A 7,372-nucleotide genomic window follows, 5' to 3' on the forward strand; every position below is an offset into this window, starting at 1 on the left:
GGTTAGATGCCAGAAATTGCTGTAAGGACTGTGACTACTCTAACAGAGTCTCAGACTAGCTAGCTGTCCCTTCTACCTCCAGCAATACGTATGTATTGTACCATGCTTATATAACCTACTAACATATCAAAAATAAACAATTACATCATAAAGTCTCACATAGTGAAATGTGCATGGATAAATAAAATAATAAAGAAAAAAAAACGTTGAACCAAATAACACTCCTATTGATGTTAATATATTATAGGTACTGTGCTATGGTAAAGTGCAAAGAAAATTGTGACAATAAAGATGTGACAAAAGAAAAGCCTCTGCTTTCTTCTAGTGCTATTCTCCTAATTTCTCCTCAGTGTCCAAAGCTATAATACACCTCCATCCATGATCAACACCGTGCTGAAACAGTCCTCGACAACCATATGTGAAAGTATGTTTCTTTACTTGCTAGTGTCACACACTGTGTTTCCCTCCAATAGCCATGTACAATAAAAGATCTCCGTGCTCACTGCTGGTGCACACACATATACTCAGTTGCACTCACCATAACTTAAATTAACAGGTGGGTGAGTAACAGCTTAATATTCCAATCCACTCAGCAATGCTTTTTACTTTTCCACTTGTAGGTATTCTCCACTCCACAGTGTGTCCACTCAATAAATGTGCTCCTCCACTTACACCTCCTCACACCTCCGGGTGCAGGATCAGGACACAGCCAGTGTCTTTCTCATACTCAGGAGCCCCATATTTAGGCAGCACAGACCCTCTGGACGTAGGAGGATGCCCTCTGTACTGCACCACATCAAAGCATATCCATGTGTTAGAATGGCCCAGTCAAAGTCCAGACCTAAATCCAATTGAGATACTGTGGCAAGACTTGTCAATTGCTGTTCACAGGCGCTCTCCATACAATCTGGCAGAGCTTGACCTATTTTGCAAAGAAGAATGTGCAAAGCTGGTAGAGACATCCCCAAAAAGACTTGCAGCTGTAATTGCAGCGAACGGTGGTTCTACAAAGTATTGACTCCCAATAAAATACATTTACGTTTTTGATTGTAACATGACAAAATGTGGAAAATTTCAAAGGGTGTGAATACTTTTTCAAGGCACTGTATGAAGGCTGAGGCTGCTCTTTATTGTTTATTCACCTGGGCTGGTCAGGAGTAGCAGCGATACTTTCCTCGTTACATTTACTAACCCTCTGGATTGGTATTAGGACAAGCCTGCACCCCATAATCTGGGACATATGGATATGCTTTCACCTCTACTTTGAATGATGCCAAAAGCAATCAAACAGGTCGCAATCTGGAAAAAATACACTGTAAATAGTATATTTTCAATTATGTTAAGTGTATTAAAACGTGTTAAATATATTAAATATATGTTTTCTCCCAGAAAAAGGGGGAGAAATGCAGGTAAAGAGGAGAGAAAAAGTAAAAGAGGGAAAACCCCCATATAGAGAACTTACCTTCATCCCCTTCTGGCCTGTGGGGGGCACATGGGGATTCCATCCACACAAGGCCAAGGATACAGAAAGGGAAGAAGAAAGGAGGAAACATACGCACACATATGTATAGACACCCACACAAAAATATAGCCATACAACTGGGGTATATAGATATATCTATCAGATAAAAAACACCTACAGTGGGGAGAACAAGTATTTGATACACTGCCGATTTTGCAGTTTTTCCTACTTACAAAGCATGTAGAGGTCTGTAATTTTTATCATAGGTACTCTTCAACTGTGAGAGGGGGAATCTAAAAAAAAAATCCAGAAAATCACATTGTATTATTTAAAAAAAATAATTTGCATTTTATTGCATGACATAAGTATTTGATCACCTACCAACCAGTAAGAATTTCGGCACTCACAGACCTGTTATTTTTTCTTTAAGAAGACTTCCTGCTCTCCACTGATTACCTGTATTAACTGCACCTGTTTGAACTTGTTACCTGTATAAAAGACACCTGTCCACACACTCAATCAAACAGACTCCAACATCTCCACAATGGCCAAGACCAAAGAGCTGTGTAAGGACACCAGGGATAAAATTGTAGACCTGCACAAGGCTGGAATGGGCTACAGGACAATAGGCAAGCAGCTTTGTGAGAAGGCAACAACTGTTGGCGCAATTATTAGAAAATGGAAGAAGTTCAAGATGACGGTCAATCTCCTTCGGGCTAGGGCTCCATGCAAGATCTCACCTTGTGGGGCATCAGTGATCATGAGGAAGGTGAGGGATTCGCCCAAACTACACGGCAGGACCTGGTCAATGAAGAGAGCTGGGACCACAGTCTCGAAGAAAACCATTAGTAACACACTATGCCGTCATGGATTAAAATCCTGTAGCACACGCAGGGTCCCCCTGCTCAAGCCAGTGCATGTCCAGGCCCGTCTGAAGTTTGCCAAGAACATCTGGATGATCCAGAGGAGGAATGGGAGAAGGTCATGTGGTTTGATGAGACAAAAATAGAGCTTTTTGGTCTAAGCTTCACTCGGCGTGTTTGGAGGAAGAAGAAGAATGAGTACAACCCCAAGAACACCATTCCAACCGTGAAGCATGGAGGTGGAAACATCATTCTTTGGGGCTGCTTATCTGCAAAGGAGACAGGACGACCGCATCGTATTGAGGGGAGGATGGATGGGGCCATGTATTGCGAGATCTTGGCCAACAACCTCCTTCCCTCAGTAAGAGCATTACTGATGGGTCGTGGCTGGGTCTTCCAGCATGACAAGGACCCGAAAACACACAGCCAGGGCAACTAAGGAGTGGCTCTGTAAGAAGCATCTTAAGGTCCTGGAGTGGCCTAGCCAGTCTCCAAACCTGAACCCAATAGAAGATCTTTGGAGGGAGCTGAAAGTCCATATTGCCCAGAGACAGCCCGGAACTTGAAGGATCTGGAGAAGGTCTGTATGGAGGAGTAGCCCAAAATCCCTGCTGCAGTGTGTGCAAACCTGGTCAAGAACTACAGGAAACGTATGATCTCTGTAATTGCAAACAAAGGTTTCTGTACCAAATATTAAGTTCTGCTTTTCTGATGTATCAAATACTTTTGTCATGCAATAAAATGCAAATTAATTACTTAAAAATCATACGATCTGATTTTGTGGAATTTTGTTTTAGATTCCGTCTCTGTTGAAGAGTACCTATGATAAAAATTACAGACCTCTACATGCTTTGTAAGTAGGAAAACCTGCAAAATCGGCAGTGTTTCAAATACTTGTTCTCCCCACTGTACCTCTAGATAGAAGTACTGAAATGAAGACTTTCATAAAGACTGGACAAGCCATAAATGATAAGAATGGCTGTCAGCCATGTCATTGGAATAAAGATATGCTCTATGAATAAGCATAGAAAATAAAAATAAGACCCAGGATCACAGTGATCAAGTTTAAAAGTAAAATTAATGTATTTGTAATATGAATGTAAAGGCAAATACAAAAAGGTAGGTACTTGAAGAAGTGACTATCATGAAACCTGTTGATATTGTACACTGCCTTCCAAAGGCCATCCCTGTCTCTCTGTGGTCTGCTCAAATGTGGTCAGGAAGACCTCCGCATCACCATTTAGGCCACTTTCACACTGTCGCTTTACAGGCGCTATAGCGCTAAAAATAGCACCTGCAAAGGGGGTTAAAAGCGCCTACCACCAACGCCCCCAATGCCCCAATGTGAAAGTGCCCTTAGAGTGAATTTTTGTAGAAAATTGTTAGCCCTCACTGTCACAGAGTTGCTGGTGCAACAGCTCCATTCAGACGGTCCGCTAGAGTATTCTTTTGCACCTCCAACTGCTCTTCTTGAGTCTGCTGAGCTTGCAACAATAGTGCCAGGATCTGGTCCTAGTTTGCCTGGGCTTCCAAGAAGGCCTATTACTGATGTGCCTGAGCTTCCTAATGGCAGCGGTTGGCTTCTGTGGAGGCCTGCTACTGGGCGACTGTAACTTGCACCAGGGCTTTGATTACCTCCTCAATGCCACCTTCAGAGGTTTACAGCACCTGTGCTGCTCTGACCCAGGCATCTTACCAATACAGAGCAGTCCTCTCTGACTAGACTAACCCAGAACCCCTTGCCCTACTTGGGTGAGAACCCCTGAGTACCTAATATGTGTATTGAACTCCCCCTTACAGGGAACACAACCCAAATAGTGAGGAGATATATATCCTGTCCAGGACTCATCCCTGGTGTCCAGTACAATATGTTAAATGCAGATACAGTATAACCTAATAGTAGGATTTTGGTTGAAATACTTGTGAATGGTCTTGCCCCAGGTTCTCTGTAACATTTAAAATCTGACAGAAAAATCACCTCAAATGGGACACAGGCAGTATTTTAACTTGACAGACGTTGAAACTTTTCCTGCTCTATCCAAAATTTAAAGAACACCGGACCTTGCAAGAGAAGGTCTGGCCACAGGAGCAGGGTCCAAGGGTCCCCTACCACCATCCTTATGATCTTGGCAAACCAAGATCTCCTGGGCCACATTGGGGCCACCAGAATCACCTCCTTTCCCTCTTGCTTGATCCTGCGTAGGAGATGCGGAAGCAGCAGAACAGAAGGGAATGCATAGATCAGTGAAAACTGATCCCATGGAAAGACCAAGGCATCTGTTTCATATGCCATCGGCTCCCTTGTTCTTGGCACAAAGTTTTCGATCTTGTTGTTGAACCTGGACGCAAACAGATCCATGTCCGGAACTCCCCATTTTTGGCATATTGACAGAAAGATGTCGGGGTGAAGGGACCATTCTCCCAGGAACAATTGTTGGCGACTCAAGTAGTCCGCCTGCTAATTCCCCATCACTGGAATGAAAACTGCTGATAGGCAAGGGATGTTGTTTGCTGCCCAAGACAGAATATGATTCACCTCTCCCTGGGCCGCACGACTTCTCGTGCCACCTTGGTGATTGATATAAGCCACAGCTGTGGCATTGTCGGATTGGATCCTGACAGGATAGTTCCGTAGTCTGAGCGTCCAGGCCTTTAGGGCCAGGCGTACTGCCCGAATCTCTAGAATACTGATGGGCAAGGTCAACTCTGATTTGAACCACTCCCCCTGGACAGACGCTTCTTCCAGGACTGCTCCCCAGCCTGGTAGAAGCCAGGATCTTTATAAACACTTGAGGTGCAGTAGCTAGCCTGAAAAGGTAGAGCTACAAACTGGCAATTAAAATTTTCTACCTCGAAGCGTAGAAATTTCTGGTGAGCGGGGAAGAGTTTAGATCTTTGAGATATAGAATGTCCATTTGGATTTAACCAAACCCCAACCTCTGCTCTTACTTGGGGACCACCATTGCCAAAAAAAATGGTCCAATGCTTGAGAGAAAGACTTCTTTTTCTCTGGATCCTTAGGAACATTTTGATCTGAGGAAAAAACGAGGGGACGGGAACTCTTGGAACTCCAGCTTGTAACTTGGAGCTATTGAGGAAGTCCCCTATTCCGCTTCCTGTCAGATCCTTGAGAACTGCAGAAGAATTCCCCCTATTGAGCGACCGGGACACCTCCTCATAAGGAGGCTTCAGTATCTTGTAGGTTTCCTCCCCCAAGACCTCTTTTGTCCCTGGGGTTAATTCTGAGGATTACCTTTTGAACCTGATGGCGGAAGCCATCATGACTGCCTGGAGGCTGATGCCCCTGGCACAAAAGTAGGAGCTTTAAAAATGAAAATATATTTACTCCTTTACTTAAATGGCAAAAGGGGGTACTTTTCCTACTAGAATTTATTTGGATGAATTATCCAAACATTCTCAAATAGTGCGTTCCCCCACTCATGCGTTTAGCTGTTTGTGTTAGCACCAATGTGCACAGAACTGTGTATAGCACTTGGTATTCCCAGGCGGTCTCCGATACAGGTACTAACCAGGCCTAACCCTGCTTAGCCTCTGAGATCAGATGAGATCGGGCGCTTTCAGGGTGATGTGGCCGTAGGCATCTCAGCAATTGTGCTTTTGGCTAGTTTATAAAGCAAGCACCTGCATGAGGACCTTGTGGAGGTTCTACAATAGAAACTCACAAAGCAATTATTGCAAACATAAATCTGCCAGATCCTGGGCCTGAGCAGGATACCTGAACACCTGTTAAAAACTGGCCTCACAATGATTAAGCAATTACTGTCAGCGCAGGCTGCTCAATCTGCCAGAGAAAAAAGTGGGGGTTTTTTGTTTTGTTTTGTCTTTTTAACAGGAATTCCATTTTATCCATTGGATGCCTAAGCATTTGAGCATTGTCTGCCGAACAAAAGCTCTTATTCGCAGAAGATATAGCAGCATTAATTGCTGGTATAATCTACTTAGTGAATTTCCTCCACCATAGGATAAAGTGTAAAAAACTTTTTTAGGAGGAAAAATAATGTTTATCTGGGAGATCCTCTCAGATACAAAAAAAAGCTTTTCCAACAATAAATGGACAGGAAAAGGCATGTACAGTTTGAGGAGGCTTTAGCGAACCCAAACACTCAGTTAAGGGAGCATAAATGTGGAGCGCACCATACAGCAAGAAATTGCACCATCATTCTTAAAGAGGAGTTCCATCCAGGGGGTCCAGTAAAAAAAAAAAAAAAATTAAAAGTCAGCAGCTACAAATACTGCAGCTGCTGACTTTTAATTGGACACTTACCTGTCCCTGGGTCCAGCGATGCGGGGGATCGAAGCCCCACTCGTCTCCCCCTCCGTTCAGCGGTGCCGGCATTGCAACTGTGGGCGCCAGGCTGTGGCTTCACAGCCTGGCACCCACTATGCATGCGCGAGCAGCGCCGCGCGCCGTGATTGGCCGTTCAGTCACCTGGGACCTGTAATGGGTCCCAGATGATTGACAGGAGGGAGCAGAGCGAAGCCCTTCCTGTGTCGAGGGGGAAGTGATGTCACCAGCCCAGGCACTGGAAGGGGCAGACTACGAGGGACCTCCTAGCAACAGGCATTTAGAGGTAAGTTAAAAAAAAAATATCCAAATTTTTTTTGGGTTTTTTTTTAGGATTTTTCATGTATTTTTGTTTTTTTGGGTGGAACCCCACTTTAAGTTTGAAACCAGCTGATTCTCCCACATTTGACACCTCAGAAGAGGAGTCATCAGCCTCACCACGGTCCCCTGAGGGGATTCATCTTCTCCCGCCCTTAGTTCCTCAGTTTGAGGGTCCTGCGCAATGTAAGAGAACGTGTGCAATTAAAGTCGCTAAACTTTTTTTTTTTTTTTTTTTTAAAACCCATCATGGCTGAGGGTAAAAAGATCTTTTGATAAAATACACAGGGGCTGCAGTGTTGAAAACAGTTGCAAACATTCCATAGCCCCGATGCTCATTCTGACCAGCCACTCCCTCTCAGGTCAGGATGCCATTTGTAGAGATGAGTAGGTTTTCCAGAGCTTGAAGGGGACCCTTTTAGC

The 7,372-nt window shown here is 44.1% G+C and overlaps 1 pseudogene; it reads right to left on the reverse strand.

Annotated features, from left to right (window-relative positions):
• Positions 1-5,806: 5,806 nt before the first annotated feature.
• Positions 5,807-5,925, reverse strand: LOC141125095 (5S ribosomal RNA; annotated as a pseudogene).
• Between the last annotated feature and the right edge of the window lie 1,447 nt (positions 5,926-7,372).

Source organism: Aquarana catesbeiana, linkage group LG01 (assembly GCF_042186555.1).
Source record: "Aquarana catesbeiana isolate 2022-GZ linkage group LG01, ASM4218655v1, whole genome shotgun sequence".
Taxonomy (NCBI): domain Eukaryota; kingdom Metazoa; phylum Chordata; class Amphibia; order Anura; family Ranidae; genus Aquarana; species Aquarana catesbeiana.